General features: G+C 45.4%; 1 protein-coding gene and 1 long non-coding RNA gene across 2 annotated transcripts in view; one reads left to right on the top strand and one right to left on the bottom strand.

Moving 5' to 3' along the window:
- LOC139051272 (chromosome-associated kinesin KIF4-like) overlaps positions 1-19,447 on the bottom strand; it is a 133,168-nt gene that overhangs the window by 90,852 nt on the left and 22,869 nt on the right. The window lies entirely within an intron of this gene.
- On the top strand, positions 5,864-6,816 carry LOC139051299 (uncharacterized). Its single transcript, XR_011509320.1, has 2 exons — positions 5,864-6,088; positions 6,294-6,816. It is a non-coding gene; the product is annotated as an uncharacterized lncRNA (long non-coding RNA).

The raw sequence follows: 19,447 nt of genomic DNA, 5'->3' as shown, positions 1-19,447 counted from the left end.
ACAAAAAGGGAGACGTTAAAGAATTGAAAAAAATTATAAGCCTACTAGCTTACTTCCAGTATTATATAATATACTCACCAAGATAATCTCCAATAGCATAAGGACAACACTGGACTTCACTCATCCGAGGGTTTCAGGTTTAAGGAAGGGATGCTCTACAATGGATCACATTCATGTCATCAATCAGGTAATGGAGAAATCTGCAAAGTACAATCAGCCTCTCTATATGGCTTTCATAGATTACGAAAAGGCATTTGATTCAGTAGAGATACCAGCAGTCATAGAGACATTAGGTAATCAAGTAGTACAGGGTGCTTACGCAAATATCTTGGAGAGTATCTACAGGGATTCCACAGGTAACTTAATTCTCGACAAGAAAATTAGGAAGATACCTATAAAGAAAATGGTCAGGCAAGGAGACACAATCTCTCCAGTGCTATTCACTGCCTGCTTGGAAGAAGTATTCAAGCTAATAAACTGAGAAGGCTTAGAAGTGAGGATCGACGGCGAATATCTCAGCAACCTTCTATTTGTAGACGACACTGTCCTATTCAGCAACACTGGGGATGAGTTACAACAAATTGTTGAGGACCTTAACAGAGAGAGTGAAGTTGAAGATTAATATGCAGAAAACAAAGATAATTCTTATTAAGATTAAACAAAGATAAACAAAGATGTTCCCTTGCCCATAGCCGGGCAAGGGAACAAGAGTTTAGGACCACCAGTCAGCCTCTAGCGTCTGTTAAGGAATACCTTACCTATGTCAATAACTCAAAGGGGACCCCGATCATGAGAACAAAATGTACAGAAGAATAAAAATGGCTTCGAGCGCATTCGGCAGTCATTGTTAGATCCTGACTGGAAGTTTACCATTATAATCAAAAAGAAAGGTGTACAATCAATGCATTCTACTGGTGCTGATATATGGGGCAGAAACTTGGAGACTGACAAAGAAGCTTGAAAACATATAAAGGACCGCGCAAAGAGCGATGGAATGAAGAAGGTTAGGCATAACGTTAAGAGACAGAAAAAGAGCAGTTTTGATCAGAGAGCAAACGGGTATAGTCGATATTTTAATTGATATAAAGAGAAAAAAACGAAGCTGGACAGGTCATGTTATGCGCAGGTTAGATCACAGTAAGGGTTACAGAATGGGTGCCAAGAGAAGGGAAGCGCAGTCGAGGACGGCAGAAATTAAGAAATTCGCAGGCGGTAGTTGGAATCGGATGGCGCAGGACGGGTAATTCGAGGTCACAGGGAATGGCCTTCGTCCTGCAGTGGACATAAAACAGGCTGACGATGAGATATTAGATTAGGTGTTTCGGCCAAGAGTTTAAGCAATCTTTCAATATCCCCTGTGGCAGATAGCACAAATCTAGTCTTTCAGCCGGTCCACTCGAAGAGGCGGACATTACTTGCACGGTAAATCAATATGCGTGATCGACTAAGTTCGCCGAGGGCGGTATACAACAAACGTATTATTCAGTCAACCAAAACCCCCTTCTTAACTTTGACCCCTCATGATTCATTAAAGTGCATTCAAAGCACGTTACTTGTGTGTCTTTTATTTCCACCTCATGGGAATGCGGCCCGCGCTATCAGGAGTTGTACCCGTGACCTCGTCGTTAGGAACAGGACGCCATACATGCTCTGATTCACTGCGGTTGGCAGACGCCAACTTTAATAAGTGAGCGCGCACATTTTTGAAATCCGCAAGGTGAAGATGATCCGATAAAAGCTGCCTCTTACCCACAAGCAGCGCAAGAAAAAAAAAAAAGAAGGTAAGGGACCAGCTTGGCGAAGACAGCATTGAAGTCGAGAGCGATGCAGTGTACTTTGCTGTCCAAATAAAATGGCGGCTTGACAGCCTGCTTGGAAACCCGCCCGGAAGTTCACCCGCGCACAAGAAAACGTTGTCATGTTTCTTTTATGCACCTGAAGAAAGCCACGTTGTATTTTTCGTAAGTTCATTGTCTTTCCTTTTGGTCGACGCGAAGTGGCGTCAATTCCGCAACACTCTTTAAAAAATTTACATCCTTTGGGGCTTATCTCGTATCACAACGATAAACGTCATCTTCTCGCCCACATGTCCTTTCTTTAACGCTGCGATCCCGGTACTTCCAAGTCACGAATGGCTTGCGCCATAGAGTTTCATACTACTAATAACTAGAGGGAAATCCGGCGCTGCGATCTTTGAACCATCATGGGAATGACAGGAAGTACATCTACGGATTGGTATTCTGTTGAATGGCGAATTAGTCCGCAGGTTTTATTTTTGTGGTAGTTTTTGGTTTCTCTCCAAGCGCAGTTGCTATAACCCGCAGTGGGTCAGCGAGGCGGAAAACTCTCTGCTTTTGTTCTGTCGCTCGAAGTGGCGATAGCACGCTGCGCTATCGCGCATAACTATTTTGGCTATAAAGTGCATTACCATTTCCGCCTGATGTTATCAGTTGCGGCGGTCGCTCTGAATGTTATCAACCATGTTATGACGTATGGCCTACATGACCGTATAGAAAACGTTGGATGGCGGCACTCCTTCGCTCCCATTGGAGTAATAAAACGCAATAGCGTACCCACCAATCGGCGACTTTAACGTCGACCTAGTGCGCCCTGACGGCAAGTGGATTGCGTGCTTCCTGTTGGAACGGTTTGGAATTAAGTGCTACACGAACGTGAATGTGCCCACCACAGCGTCACCGGTCGTGTATATATAAATTTGACCTTGGCGAGAACGTGTCTTGCAAAGCAGTACAACCGATCGCGGTGTGCCACAGCGGCCACAAAGCTGTGGATCACTGTGGTGAAGAATGAGACAAAATAAAGGCGATAAAAACGACGAAGTTACGTGTATGTGTCTTTATTCAATCAATATAGCAATAACCATGTAAATCAATATATTGGTCAGTACACTCATCCCAATACAGATTCGCTGGTTGTCCTTGTTCACAGAGTGGTAGGGTACTAAATTTTGTTTTCTTCTTTGTACAAAATTAAAACTATAGCAAACTTACATAGACAAGAAAGGTATGTATAAACGACGTCATGAATACTGTAACGCCGAATTCACATACATCATCGCTCTTAGAATGGGGGCATATTGAGCAAAATTAGTATGACGCGAGCAGTATCTGACACGACAGCTTTGTGGGCGCGGGACGTCCTGTAGCACAGGGTTCCCTGCCGGCTATTCATTTTCGTTCGCTCTTTGTAGCGGCAAGGTAAATAAAGATGAAGGACTGTGGCCACTGTAAGTTTCATGGATCATATGAAACGGGAAAAGAATTCGGGCATGAATTTAGCTACCGCTAATTTTGAAAGTATTCGAAAGCGTGCTCATAAGCTTCGGTGGTACATATTTATATATACAGTAGGTACAATGATGTCAAGTCCAACGCACCTGTAGGAATCTGTGTGAAGTTTTCGTGGTGCGGTTAGTTGTATTATATAAAGCTTTTCACATTCTGAGCCACATTTAACAGCTTGGCGATTACCGAGCCTAGCATGACAGCGTCCCAGTTTACTATTAACTATCTCCAGGATCGGTTCATTTCTTCCGACTCACGGTAGATGTATCGACAGCTGTAATCAAAGTGACGTTTATATACCTCGTATACGTCGTACACCTCGAGTTTTCTGTTGGATGCCTCCAAAGCCGGTGAAGTGCCTATAATGCTATAAAGAAATGCGTGACGAGTGCGGGATGGAACCTTTGACTTCCAGCACAGCAGCCCAACGCAGTAACCATTAGGCCACGAACGCACGATTCCCTCGCGCAAAAGTCGCCCTTCGAAGCTTCTGGCGCGTGCGTCGCGTTCCAACTTCTCTCATTCTTCCCTCGTCACAGTTAGAGCTTCGAGACGCTGTCTTAGACCGCAACGCCTTCGGGATCGGCCCACATTTTTCATAAGACAGTATTACTCAAATATGAGCCTGCGGATTTGATCCTTCTCTGGATCGCACCGCACCAGAGGAGCGGCACTCACTCGCTAGCACTTTCGCGGCAGCCGGAGGTCCCTAACCCGTGGTTCGCTGCGAGTCGCCACCTCGCGGGTTCAGGCCAACGGGGACTGCAGAGACGCACGCACCCGCAGTTATATGCAACAGACCACAAAGAAGGCGTAGTGACGGAGCGTTCCGCGCAGCTGTGACTGAGACCACTAAGGGGGAAGCACACGACGAGAGTATAAAGTTTCAGCGCCCCTCGCGTCGCTCCGCGCTCTCGGCCCTGGGGAGGAGAGTCGCTCACCATGGCCGAGGCGCTGCGGGGGAGCCGGTGGCCCATGGCTGAGTCGAGTGCCCGGCAGGTGGGGAGTGCTGCGATAGTGTCCACTCCACGCAACTTTCCGGCGAGCGCGCGTGTAATCGTCACGTGATAACTACGCGCGACCGCTCTTGAAATGTTGGATTGCGCGTGTATCCCCACAACGCGGATACCTACAAAGTGGGTAAGGTCTGGCTGTGATGCTGTCGCATAAAAGATTTCCATCCACCACGGCAGCTCAGTGGCTAGGGCATTGCGCTATTGTGTGCGCAAAGACACGGGTTGTATTTCTGCAACGACGGCCGCATTGCGGTGGAGGCGGTATGGAAAAACGCACGCGTACCGTACATTGTTTGCACACTAAACACATATGTGTTCAAGTTATCCGGAGTACGCCACCATGGCGTGCCTCATAATAAGATCGTAGTATCGGCCCGTAAAACCCCAAAGTTTACATTTAAGGAAAATTTAGTTACCTGTCAGCTGCATGCAGATAGAGTTTTGTGTTATATTGAGTTACGATTCTTTAGTTATCTGTGATAAAAAAAAATCACCGAAGATTGCGACACTCCCTAATGCGAAACTTCAGCGCAAGTCTACACTTGTTCTCATTTCGCGATATATTGGCTGGCGCGGACAATCTGTCTCGTGCGGTACATTGCAAACGGAGCGAAGAGCGGGAGATCGCGAGAGGCGCGTTGGCGCGAGCAGCCGCCGCAGACAGACCCCGCTCATGTAGTGCTTTGTTTCCACATATGGTATCGGTGAACGCTCTCGCCACGTGCCTTATTGATGGTGTCATCAGTGAACAGACGACGGTGCGCTACTCTGGCGCCATCTCACAGTGGTCGCTGTAGCAGAGCCCCTCTTGCGTGCCACTGCGCTTTTATTCTCATGCTTTCGCCATACCCTCATCCTCCGTTTCCCTGTTCGCGCTCTCTTTGCTGCTGCTGTCTTTCACTTCCCGCTGTACTCCGCGTTCGCCCTCTGTGCTTGTTCACTCGGTTACGCCGACGCTCAACGCGGGAACGGGAGCCCAAGAGCTGCTCTCTAAAGAGATTAGTTTTTTTTCTCCGCAAACTGTAACACGCAATCTGCTGACCATGTTAACGCACCGCCGCTTCGAGTTCCGTAGTTTCTATGGCTGAACTCAGCGACAACATAAAATGAAAAAAAGGAAGGCAGACAGGCACTGAAGCAATGAAGTTGTAATTGCGCATAATCTCGCTACTTCAGTTTCGCTGGAGATGAATGCTTGCTTATTACCATACCAGAGTTTGCCGAGCATATTGATTTTGCTAAATGACGGAGCAGCAATGTAATCTGGGTAGGCGCAATTTAAACCGAGCGTGCAGAAAATGAAATAGAAGCAGCACATTTTTTCACAAGAGAGTACAGGCTAATGCGAGCTTCCCGCCACATGACAGTTCGCGTTTTTTTACGCGTGATAGGAAGGCTCTGCGCTTTTTCCGCAAACGTGTGGCCTTACACAGTATATATATATGCTATCATTTCAATGCTGTGAATTCACCGCCTCTCTCTAGAAAAAAAAAAAAGAAACCCTAGAAAAAAAACCCTAGAAAAAAAAACCCTAGAAAAAAAAAAGATCGGGATAGACTGCTGACAACGAAACGCCACTGCGCACACATTCTTTTTTTAAACGTGTCCCGTCTGGCGCCTATGTCCACACTAGTGCAGCGTCGATGCGGTCACTGTCGGGTTCGTCTCGCCGCGGCCGCTTAACTAAAACTCATCTCAGTGACGTTTTGACGGCTCCGCACCTGGAAACAAAGCCTAAAGCCCGGACATTCAAGTCTTCCTGAAACGGTAATACGGTTCCGCAATGACAAAAAGAGAAGAAAACACTAATTGTACGTCTCGAGCATTATCGCGAGTGCCTAAGCGAATACTCGTTGCCCGTCAGCACCGACTTTGCGCGATGCATGTGCAGGGCCGTCCGCACTTGGCTGTTGCATGTCCGAGAAGTCGTGCTGCCAAGCTGCGTGCCCCATCGTTGTTCGTTTTCACGCAGGGCTATCCTGTTCAGGGGAAAAAGAAATCCGTCCCAAAGATTTCTGGCAGCCTCAACCAATGGGTCGTCGACGACAGCGGCGCCATAAAACTGACGCGAAGCCAGCGGAGGCCAGCCAGCCACCATCCTCCGAACCAGCGCCACCGGGCCCACCGCTGACGGCAGCTGCCGGACCGTTGGTGCCGGCAACCGCGCAGTCGACGTCAACTACACCGTCGACATCGCACTCGCCGTCGACGTTAGCCGCTGCGGCGGGTGCGACCGCGGGCGTGGCGCAGGATGAGTGTGTTGTGTACCTGCGGGAGCTGTGGTCGACCATCCCGGTGGCCAGAGCCCGCTACTGTGAGCCCCGCTCGTCCACGATGAGCGCATCGCAGGCATTTCCCCCGTCGCAGTCGTAGGCACTTGGCAGCTCGGCGACACGAATAGCGTACACATTATATCGCTTTTATTTTCATCCTGTTAGTCCTCGTCTCGTCCCATCTCTCAATGTCTTAGCGAATAAATGTGTGTGCTACGCGTGTGTTCTTGTCAGTGTCGACTACAGGGCCTTCCTGCGATACTGAGCCGTTCGTCGCGCTTCGCATATCCGGGGCAGACGTGACTGAAGCGTGAGAAAGACTGTGTAGTAGAATTTGCGCTTCTTGAGCAGCCGGGGTCATGGCTCAATGTATTTCTTGCACAATTTAGATGTTGTTGGTTAATTTAAGAAATACTAGCAATGAGGAAATAGTGTCACATTTTCAAATACGCCTTATTGTACCTGCATGCAACTATACGTTAACGAAACGGGCAGCAAGGCACTTGAGAACTTGCTTTACGAATAAACTTCGCATACAACGCTAAGAAAGTTGAGCGGGAAGAAAGGCTTGTGGCAGCAATAATAAGCGCTGTGGTTTTCGATTACGCAGAATGCAGCAAATGCGAGGCATGCACCACCCACCACCTTAGCTTAGTGGCTATGGCGTTGCGCTGCTAAACTCTAGGTCACGGGTTCGATCCCGACTACGGCGGCTGTATTTGGACAGCGCTGGTACCCAGAAATGCACCTACATATGTTTAGATACATGTTGAAGAACCGGAGGCGGCCAAATTAATATACAGTCCCCCACTGTCGCGTGCCTTATAATCAGATCGTAGTTATGGCCCGTAAACCATCCACACTCTAATGCTATCTTTTGGGTTATACACGCGATTTTGACTGCTATTAGCGAAAGTGCGCTAGAAATGTGTTTGTGTGGTGGGCTTTAAAGTTTGGCCTTGCAATGTTTGTGTATAATTACTGCTTGCGCTAACAGAGCAGTAGAGGTGTATGGGCGCTGTCCGCAAATGGTAGAGTAAACAGCACTCTTTTGTTTCGTTTTTTTTTCCTTCGCAGCTTCAACGCTTGCAACAACCTTTGATCTGCTTCTTTGTTGCGTTTTAGACTGAGCTTGGCGATCCAGTCAGACAGGAATAGCGAGACAGCATCATACCTTTCGAGTGCGATGTCCCTTATATGCTATGAACAGCGAACCTGTTTCTACACGCCGGCCATGCAATGTAACAAAGGTCGTTGGTATCATGCACCGTGGTGTTTCATTTTAACGTTGGCAGAGTTTTTTAATGTTACATGTGGATGATGCAGTCGAGACCAGATAGAAATAATACCTTCGTAGCACAAAACGTGCTTGCTATCAAAAGGTTGTTATAATAGTACTTTCCTGCAAAGTTATTGATGAACTGAACAAGGCGTAGAAGAAACACTTCATTGCCAGAAACGATGGGCACTGCACTTGCTGGCAGAAACCACTGAATTAAGAAGGCTTTAAGTTCTGTAAACTGAATTCGCCAAGATGTTGACGTGATCTGAGATGAAGCGCCTAACCACTTGAGGTGGGGGGGGGCGCTGAAAGGTTGCATGTTCTTGGTAATCCTCACCACCGGAGGCCTCCATTTCCGGAAGTCATCGCACCTCTAGAGCAGTTTTTTTCTTTTTCTCAGAGGTGCTCTCTTAAGCCCTTTGACTGCCGAAGCCATCGCAGCTCCGGTAAAACCAGTAGCCGCCACTTGGTGAAAACGCACGGCGCCACGTCCCGACGCGCTTCCATCTCCCTCCTAGTGCCTCCGCGGCGTAAGGGAGTGGCTTTGGAAAGAAAGAAGAGGGAGGAGGGGGGAAGGAAGGGCCTCGCTGGGGAAAGTGAAGCATTGGGTGCCACGCGAATAGAGTATGCCGTGTAAGCTTTTGCTTTCACCTTTGTGACGAAGGTCAGACATGACCAGGCTATACGGTTAGCACACAGTTAGCGCTCCTATTGAGCGCTTGCTCGAGCCTTGCTTTCTCGTGTGTATCTGTAACGCGCACGCCGCCTGGACTGGGCGACGGCGCCTGTTGCTTTCATGCGGACGTGGTGCTGCCGTTCAGCGCGAGTGCAGCAAATGTCAATGTCACGACTGTGATTTGGCCATGTTACGCATCTATGCTTGCGGCAATTTGTACCATGACTGGTTGTCATGTTGTCTGCGAAGCAACTGGATCCTTCAAAATACTCAGCATCCAGAGCTGCCTTTGAGAAAGGTGAGGTGTGCCGGAGCTACAGAAGTGCTCTCCGGGTGTCGCAGTTTGGTTAGGCATCACGTTACTTGAAGATTTTCACGCAGAGTTCAGTAGGCATCTTCTTACGCTTTCGAGGCATTCTTGGTGAGCATGCTGCACAGCGTGCTTCTGCAAGGTGCTTTTCGGCAAATACGTTAGAATAATAATTCATAATAATAATTTATTTTACGTCATTTTAGTTCACCATTGGCGCTTGTCATACACATGAATGCGATATATTATATTAGACTTATTAGTGTTTTTATTTTATTGCTTTTAGAATTTCTTGCAAACTAACCATGATTTCCTATGACTGTCTAACCGCTTTCGTGGGCCGATCCCGCAGATAGCGAAGTCTAACAATGCGGCAAGAGAATAAACGGTGGTAGGGTATCATCGTACTGTGAGACTGGTGGTGCGGTGGTAAGGGGGGGGGGGGGGGTGTTCTCGCATTCTGCCCTCGTGACAGCTGGCGTTTTGAGACGCTGGCGTTGATGTGCTGTGCCTCTGATCGAAGACGAAGGCGCGGTCGCTTGAGACGTTGCGCCACTGGTCGCAGCGTCTGCGACTAGAGGTGGTCGCAGCTGCTGGACGGGGTTCGGAACCGGTCCCTGAGGTAGCGACACCCGAAGTACCAGTGGGCTCCGCGCGTACGGGCAAGGCGCGGTGGTAAGGGGAGCTAGCGTCGCCCATAACGCATGGAGCAACATAGCTGCCCATTGTCCACCTCCTAAAGCATGCTAAACGAATTTTTTTTTATAGCTGCAAAGTTGGTTTTTCATAAACATTTTTTAAATATATTTATCAAAGTGTTTCTTTAAATGTCTGCGACGTGATGCCGCTTGATTGCGACGTGCCCCATTTATTTATTTACGAAATAAGAATCTTACAATAATTGGGTTGTGACCACGAAATGTTGCGCTTAGAAATACCAAAATTCGCTCGTGCTTATATACATCTCGGAAGACTATTTTCTACCAGGGATATGTGAATAACTGAAATTTTGAATACGAGTCGAAGTGTTTGCTATTTCATTCCTTGCTCAGTGGCTATGTTGTTGGGCTGCTGAGCACGAGGTCGCGGGATCGAATCCCGGCCACGGCAGCCACATTTCGATGGGGGCGAAATGCGAAAACACCCGTGTGCTTAGATTTAGGTGCACGTTAAAGAGCCCCAGGAGGTCGAAATTTCCAGAGTCCTCCACTACGGCGTGCCTCATAATCAGAAAGTGGTTTTGGCACGTAAAACCCCATAATTAAAATTATTATTTCATTCCTACAAAATTCGAGAATTCACGATTAGAATTTGTCGAACGTTCGTTTCGTTCGAGTGCCTCTGAGGGACAACAACACTTCTTGCAATCTACAGGGAGAAAAATTGATGCCAATAGATAGACTCGTCTGAATCATTCTGCTCTAGCAGAACCGAAGTTGTCGAGCTGACGATCAAGGTCTTGAACACACGGATTAGGTCACTTATGCGCAACAGTCGTTGCATAAGCATGTTTCGCTTTAGGCCAACTATGAATTCGTTGTCTCGATTTAAACAAAGCAATTTATTATTTGACCAATCTCAGCATGTTTGGTTTCTTTCAAAATGATGAGCGGTGCCGTGCCTTTTGCTCTTACAATGACTACTATACTTGTTACGTGCCTAGGGGACCTGCTGTTACTTTTTTTTCTCATTACTTTCATTACCATCGTGCAAACGATGATATTTTACTACGCTTTTGTTTCTCCCCTACAAGCTTCCTAGTCGACCTGACATCTAGTTAACTGTATAAAATGTATCAAATAATGTAAACAACTATTTTGTTGAACAGCCTCCGCATTTTTTTTTTCATCTGACTGTTTTAGAAATTGCGAATAATCAATATTCGATTGGATTTTCGAAGGTCGCTTTTCTCGGATGTTCGTATTTTATTCGATTGACACGCTTCGCTATTACCGCCGTGGTTGCTCAGTGGCTAAGGTGTTGGGCTGCTGAGCGCGAGGTCGCGGGATCGAATCCTGGCCACGGCGGCCGCATTTCGATGGGGGCGGAAACACCCGTATACTTAGATTTAGGTGCACATTTGTGTGCAAGAACCCCAGGTGGTCGAAATTTCCGGAGTCCCCCACTACGGCGTGCCTCACAATCAGAGAATAGTTTTGGCACATAAAACCCCACAATTTAAATTAAGCTTCACTGTTCGAACACCCTTATGAATTTATGCACGTAATCAGTACGGATGACGATAAAGGAAACTCAGAATAGAGGGAGCACACGGATGGACACGTCGAGGGGCCGTAACTTCTGGGACGCCGCTAACCAAGATGGCCGCTTTTATGCGTGCGCCTGCTGGTTGCTGCACAACGTTATACTTCATTGATGTTCCCGTAAAAACGTCGCTTGCTCTCTCCCATGTGCAGGGGACTGTAAACGAAGATATGAAATTGTGGACCACCCTCATTTTGAGTGGTTGAATGGGATGAGTCTGTATAGCCATGCTGTTTTGGCTTATGTGCAGAAGCATGGCAGTGCCCGGGGGGAAGTGCATGGTTCAACTGTAATAGAGTAAACAAGTAGTGAAGTGGCCGACACTAAGCAGACTCATATATAGAAGCATAAGATCTTCAGCGTAATTCACATACTTTAGATACATTATTCTCAGCCTCATGTTAGGTTGCTTTCTATGTAACGAATCATCACGGCTGTGATTCGTCAGGTTAGTTTACTCCACACACAGCGTTGCAATAAGGTATATGCAATGGTACGCAATATGAAAAGGAATCAAACATACTTGTTATTTCTGAATTTGAATGGTACACGTTAATGTGTACCCATGGTGCCAATTTGCATTTTCTATGGAAGACTTTTGCGTTCGGCACATAGACTGAGCCGCTGTGACCTCTTGAGTGCAAATATCTTTGTCCCCTTTAACAGCGCGTACGTGGTTATTCCCCATTTGTTTGGACACTCGTGTAGTGAGTATATGATAATACAAAACACCCAATGTGCATGCTTACTTACAAAGAATATATTGTGCATTAATCACAAAGCTGCACTCAAGTAACTGTCTGTTGGTTTGCTTTGAAAATAGAGAATTGCAATAAATGTTTCTCGAATGACCTGTGCATAGCGCTAATATAGGAGCCTACACAATGTTTTGCAATTATTTAGATTGCTAATGAACTAATATCTATAAGACCGGCATTGTGCTCTTTCATTAGTGCCTGGTGCAAATTGGGCATACTCAATGAACATGCATTCGTCGCCTAAAAGCTATTGTGGGTTGGAATTTGTAATTTGCTTTGGCATTAAATGCAGTTACTGGCAAACTGTTTATGTTATCCTATGTACTTTTAACTTTTTTAAATGTGACGGTGTATTAGCTAGCGATGTTGTTAATACACAAGAATAAGGTCCACCCGCTCATGCCGAACTCACCCAAACAAGAACATGGATAGAGCTTGCGAAAGTTTACCGTCCTCATGAATCTTTTGCAAGCTTTTTTTTTATCTAGTGAAAGAATCGCAAGAGAATACACGCACGGATGATGCTGATAGCATCAAACAGTCTCAAGACGATCAGCATTGATTGTTACCATTGCTGAGAAAGGGAGCATGCCTGTCATGATAGTGATTATTTATATGCATTTTGATAGTGTGCCATACATTGTAAAAGTGTTCAATACGTTATCGGTTAGCGAAAGGAGAATATGTTGGCCACCTAGGCCTTCTTGCATGGCCATTGCTGCCTTGTGTGCCCCAGTAAGCCTCTGCGATCTTAGAAGGGTTTGGGTGCGAGCTGGTTGGTACGAGTCATTCATTTTAAATAGCGCCAAAAAACACACGGACAAGGAAGAGCACAGGACCAGCGCTGACTGCCAACAACACCTTTATTGAAGCCCGCCCAAATATATGCTATTCGCAACGGGCTGAAACAGAGAAAGGAAGAAAGGGGAGGCGAGTCATCGTCAGTAAACTCCTGCGGCGCACACGTCAAACGTAAACCTATACATATGTAAAATACACAATATGGGCACAATCGAAACTGGTTAAACTTAAGGAACTTAAGTTCCTTATCGCTAAGAGCTATAGAAGAGGCGCTTACGCAAGTGGCTCCTAACACACAAATCGAAAAGGCCTCAAAGGTTTCCCTGGCTATCTGATCGCTGTATCTTCTCAGCACACGTGCGTCTTTCAGGCGAGGAGAACAGCCACATTTTTCACCATGAACACCTAGATTACTGCCATCGACCATACCATGCTGAATACGCCGGTTCTCGTCCGAACCTAGGTTACTACCAGTCTTAATCTTGACACAGTACGCATGCTCACGTAAGCGTTCATTAAGGCAGCGTGTACATATTTGTGCGGGCTTCAATAAACATGTTGTTGGCCGTCAGCGCTGGTGCTGTGCTCTTCCTTGTCCGTATGTTTTTTCGGCGCTGTTTAAAATGAATGACTGTGATCTTTATGGCAAGAACGAAATATCAATACTGTTGTTTGCGGCTACATTTCAACCAGCAAGAAAAAATGTAAATATATGATTTCAGTCCATAGAAGGTATCTTGTCAACAATATTAAATAATATTTGCCTTCATACAAATATTCTGCTATTGAAATAGCATTTGTTAAGCATCCCTACATGCATAAGGCGATTATTATACGGAATATTGCGATAGTGAATTGTATACTTCTAACAAACAATTAACCTTCCCTTCCTTGCTGCATCAAGTTAACCAATTGTGCACAACGTTTTTAGATGCGTTAAGAGTTTCAATCAACGGCTGAGCCCATTTTTAGTTTATGTAGTTGAGTTAAGGTTTCATTCGGGTAAATTCCCGCTGGGCCTGTTTCAAGCAGCACTTCCTCTGTGGTACTAATTTTCCGTAAGAAAAAGTGGGCATGCTATGCGCCATAGTATTTTAAGCTGACTTTTAAACTTCGCAGAGTAAGAAACATAAAGAACAGTGTGCACGTTTCTTAGCGAGCCGTACTCGAAGCTTTATACGCGTGCTGATTGATAAAATGAAAAAAAAAGAAATGACCCGTCAAGCTGCGCAACTGAATACCACGGCAATCGCAGCATCTCTGAGGAGGAACGTTCAAATCAAATCAGTTTATTTACACATCAGAGGAGACAGTACAACAGTCCCAGCAGTAATGCTGTGGGGCTAAAGCAATAATTCCATCAAGGCTTGGCGAAGGCATTTACACCATTTAACACGTAGCAAACAGCAACACGAAATCACGGGTTATTACGCAGCGACGAAAACATGTCTTTGGGTATATTGCATGGATTGTATTCTAAACGCACATAAAAAAGAAGGATGTTTGGAGAAAAAGAACCGTATAATTCATTTATTGTGTAAAACGTGTTTACTGTTAGTGGCAGTAAATAGTTCATCATTTAGCGACCGTAGTTGGTACGGGTGTAAGGGATTTTCCAATCATGAGTGGCTTGCGTGCTATACAGGCAGGTGCGTGGTGTTAAATACGTAAGTCTATAAAAAATCATGATTTTTTCGGCAAATACGATATCGCTTAAATAAAATCGAATTGTAAATGTCAGGCAGTGGTTGTAAATTTAGGGCTTCGAAGATGGGTTTAGAGTGTGCATCGCGGGGAGGACCTGCAATTATACGTACAGCTTTATTTTGTAGTATATATATTCTGCTTAAGTTCTTTTCCGTTGTAGAGCCCCGTACTACATAGCAATAACTTAGTGTAGATAAAGATCGAGAATTATATAGTAAAAGCTTAATTCTTTGCGGCAAGAAAAAACGCAGACGCGTTAAGACACTTACGCTACGAGAAAGTTTAGAGTGAACAAGCTCAGCTTGATTTTCCATAGCATATTTTCGTGAAAAATCACTCCCAGTGTTTTCACTATAGGTTCAATTTTAATTGTTTCCGGGCCAGTCGTTAGGGTCAAATCGCAGTTTACTTACTTTCGGCACGACAGAGTACTGATATTGTTTTAGAGGTGTTTATAATTAACGAATGGGTTATGCTTCATGTCTTCACTAATTCCAAGACACCGTTTGCTTTATCCACAAATTTATGCAAATTGCAGTCCTTAAAAGTAACCTTATACCTTCTGCATATATAATGAAAGTTGTATTATTATTGATGTTCACCGAGTCATTTACATAGATACTGAAAAGTAGCGGACCCAGGATACTACTTTGGGGCAGGCCATTTGATAATTCTTTAAAATTAGACGCGTAGCCATTAATTTCAACTTTTTGCCGTCGGTATTCCAAATATGACTTTATGACATTTAATAAGTTACCGTGGAAGCCATAGTGGTCTAGTTTTATTACCTAGTGTAATCTGGTTAATTCTATCGAAGGCTCTTGAGAAGTCATCGAAAATTCCAAGTGTCTATATTTCCTTTCCCAATGCATCCAGTATGATTTCTTTTCGCGTTAGTAGCGCAATTTCGGTTGAACGCTGCTTTGTGAAACCAAAGTGAAAAGGCATCATAATGTGGTGCTTGGTTAAGAATGAAACTATTCATTTATCCATTAGTTTTTCAATTACTTTAGAAAAAACTGGCAGTATGGAAATGCGTCCATAATGTGATATGTTATTTTTGTTTCCACCCTTGAAGATATAGAACTTTTGCTATCTGAACACACCCAGGAAAGGTTCCTAACGAAAACATTAAATTAATGATATATTCTAAAACAGGGTATACAATATGAATAACATGTGTAATTGGCCGAATTTCCAGGCCGCTAGCGTCACAACACCTGCTGTTCTTTTGGGACATGAAATCAGCCGTAACCTCATGTGTAGTTACCGGAAACATAAATGCACTTTTGATTATTTGTGTGCCCATGAAACGGCTGAAATTACTGTCATGTGAGCTCCCTCCAATGGAGGTAAAGAATTCATTAAAGGCTTCGGTAAGGTCATCACCAGTGAGGATCTGGTTGTCCACGGTAAGTTTAATCGGGTGTGTGCTGCCGTTTGAACATGGATTAAGCAACATGTTTAACTTTTTACAGACGGCTTCAGATGTTTTCGTTTCTTCAGGGTCAAAAAGGTTGCTGAACTATTCAAGTTTGCTGTTCCTTAAGAGAGAATTTGTACTATTCCTGTGTTTTCTGAACCTCTTAAAGTCTTCTTTGTCTTTAGATTTTAAGAAGCGCCCCTAAATTGTATTTTTTATGTTATAGCTTTAAAGGGCCCCTGAAACGTTTCGGACAAATTTTGTAGGCGCATAGGGTACAGATTAAGTAGAACATTCGCACCACAATTTAAGTGAAGCGTTATGTATTAATGGAGTTACAAGCGATTAGAAGTTACCCTCCTCCCTAGCCATGCCTTTCCTCCTCAACTCGCTCGCCGAGCGAGCGGCGCTAAGCTCCGCCTTCACTGGTCCTGCGTCACGATGCGACGTCACATCGTCCACTTCCGGTTGTTGGAGCTCGCCTCCTCCCGCGCGAGACCTCTCCGCTGGCCGCTTGGCCGTCAACCGAGAGCCATCGAAGCAGCGTGCGTTGCGAGCATTCTGTCGTAGCGCCGAAGGTGGCCGGTATTCCGGTAACCACAGGCAAGCTGGTCATTTCGGCAAATGACTGGAGGCATAAACTCAAGCTGATGAAGGAACTTCAGAGTAGACGTACGTGAGCAGCCTGATCGGTCTGCACTGTCCAGACACTTGTTGGCGCAGCGCTTAACCAGTCAAACGAAGCGCTAATATTGCTCTAACCAAGTGTAAAACATTTTAAACATTTATAAGAACAACGTGTTGATGATTATTACACTCCTGCAAAAAATACACACCAGCAGCAAAGAAGAATGCACTTCGTTGCTGCTACTGTGTATGGTTGAGCTCTATGCCACCAGGTGGCTGCACCGTGCAGACCATTCACATTTACCTTTCTGCTCATCTCATGGCTCATCCCGGCGCAGTCAAGCGGCCAGACCCTGTCCCCTTGCGCTTGTGTTTGCCCTAATACCGGACTTGCGAAACGCTATTGCGTTAGTAATCTTCCGCTGTAAAGTGACGGCCACAAACGCGCAAATCCTGGCGCCTATCGGATAGCCGCAGTCCGATGCGCAGCAGCCAGTTCGCTCGTATGCTGCCTTGCAGAGAGACACGATTTCGCAACTTCACATCTTTCCAGTCGCTACGTCTACAGCCCACAACGCAACAAGGGTGATTCATCGTGCTCACGAAACGACTGATCGACACAGACGGCGGAGCTCTCGTCAAAGACTGCGCACGTTGTAACACAAGCAGACGACACTTGCTGTGTGCCGGAAGTGCTGAAGTGTACTAAAAAACTATTCTTGTGTATTCTCTTTAAGTTATTTTCTTTTTACAAAAACAAAGTAACTAACATTCCAACTATTACGAGCATCATTTGTTCACCATGAAGTTGGAAAAATTATCGATCACGCGCCCTGGTCAGCCAATCAGATAGCTCGCCCATGTGACGTCATATGGGTTATTTGCATCATATGGGTAGGGGCGGCTTAAAATTCCGCCGAGCAGTGCGCTGCGATCAACGGCGATGTGCATTTTTAAAACCTTATAATAAATTACACGCTTCACGCAGAGCACTTAGATGTGTCAATTAATGATCAGAAGGACCTACTCTAACGACTCAGTACGTTTGTAGGAAATCGCCAAAATCGTTTCAGGGTCCCTTTAATGCACTCTGAAATAACCCAAGGTTTCCGCGACTTGCGTGGCCGCTTTCTTTTTAATGGAAAGCACTCGTTATAGGCTTCTATGAAAGTTTCAATGCAGACATTGTACGCTGTGTCTGCATTGTTTGCACGGAAAACGGCGTCCCATGTTATCGTGGATATACATGCAGCAAACATATCAATGGTGCTTGGGCATATGCACCGGAATTGTGGATGCGCTGGCTTTGCATTCCTAAACTGAAATTTCTTTTGGCTTAAAATTACATATACAGGTAGATGATACCTAATATCTGTTTTAAGGACACCAGAAGAAATAGGTGCCTTTGTGCTATTTGTTATAGAGGCATATGTACGTGCGCAGGAATGAGCATGGAATCGAGTAGGTTCTTTTATATAACGTATATGTAAATGCGTTAGATTCCAAGATATCACGAAGTTCAAGACGTGTGGGGCTTCAAGATATCAATATTTAAATCACCGCCGATAGTGAGGTAGTAATCATTTTGATTGGCCCGCGACAGGAAAGTGTCCAAAGACGTAAGAAAGGTAGAGGTGTTGCATTTTAAAAAATTTCGGAACTATATTTCACAGTCAGCATCTCGTAATCGTCAGTAATTATAGAAAAAAAAACTCAACTATTTCACACTCAAACACATCTTTTACTTAAAGCATAACCCCACAGCCCATCTTATCACCCCGGTTCTAGAGATAAGTAACATAACTAGGTAAACGAAGAACTTCAGACACGTGGCGATACCAGGTTTCGGTAACCATGATGACGTCGAAAGAGAATTCAAACGATTCAAGTAGTATGGATATATCTCGTCTGACTTGTTTCTGGCTGATTGTGCATTTACATTTACAGAAAATAAATTTGGCGTTTTTTTTTTTTGCGGGTAGCGATAGACTCAACTCGTGTGGCGTTAGAAAGTCTGCAGTCGTATTAATACTTTTTTTTAAAGATGAAACTCAACGAGTTTAGACGATCTTTTCTAGATCAATTTCATTTGTTATCTGAAGCACCTAAGACTTCTCATCCTTTCGCGTAAAAGTTTTGCCGCCCTTTGACCAGACAAATGTCCATTCGGCTTTCTTCTTGCGCCCAACAGTTTGTCCAAGGAGCTTCTTTAACTGCGGGCATAGGCGTTAATTAACGTAGAGAAAGGCCTTTCCTGGGCCACCAATACTGGCTGTCTTTAAACGTATGCTCTTCGTCTTCTCTAATACTGCGTCCCGCTTTGACCGGCTGTTGAACTGCACAACAATATGGGGGCAAGAGCCGTGTTTAGTGGTCAAGCGATGGCAAATTTCTATGTAATTTTCCCTCACGGATTCGCCGACAGCTTCACCAATTTTCTGAATTTTCTAATAGATAACGCCGCACCGCTACAGCCTGTGCAGCGCTGTTGCCGCGGCAGGCCTTGATTCTTGTAGCTTGGGTTTAAAACGTGCCTTGGGCGTCTTTATGTGTGTGTGGCGTTCTTGGAAGCTGTCGCCCCCCCCCCCCTCCCCATGACATATAGCTACAAATAAAGAAATAAAGTGCGCGATGGCATTGGACACACCGGCGTAAACGATATATATGTCGTTGCGAGCCGCATGCTAGCAATATGTGTGTGGTTGAGATAAAACGATTGCGCCGTGTTTCAAGGGTGGATTAACGCGACCATGCGACGCATGCGGCCGCAGAACCGAATGTGGCAGTGCAACGGCCGCGTTTTCGCCGTGGCGCTGGAACTGAAACTTGAACCCACATCGACAAAAAAAAAAAAAAGAATTGCGTGGCGGCTGCTGTTGGCGATAGCTGCCAACCTCGAACACCTTTGCTTCGCCAAACGGTTGCCGGTTCACGACTGACAGGCACCAACATAAGACTTTGTTGCGTGGAAAAGTGCCACCGAACGTCATGCTGCCGCTCCTTA

Source organism: Dermacentor albipictus, unplaced genomic scaffold, assembly GCF_038994185.2.
Source record: "Dermacentor albipictus isolate Rhodes 1998 colony unplaced genomic scaffold, USDA_Dalb.pri_finalv2 scaffold_11, whole genome shotgun sequence".
In the NCBI taxonomy this organism is placed as follows: domain Eukaryota; kingdom Metazoa; phylum Arthropoda; class Arachnida; order Ixodida; family Ixodidae; genus Dermacentor; species Dermacentor albipictus.
The sequence above is the reverse complement of the archived record's forward strand: the minus strand, read 5'-3'. Positions and strand labels throughout refer to the sequence as shown.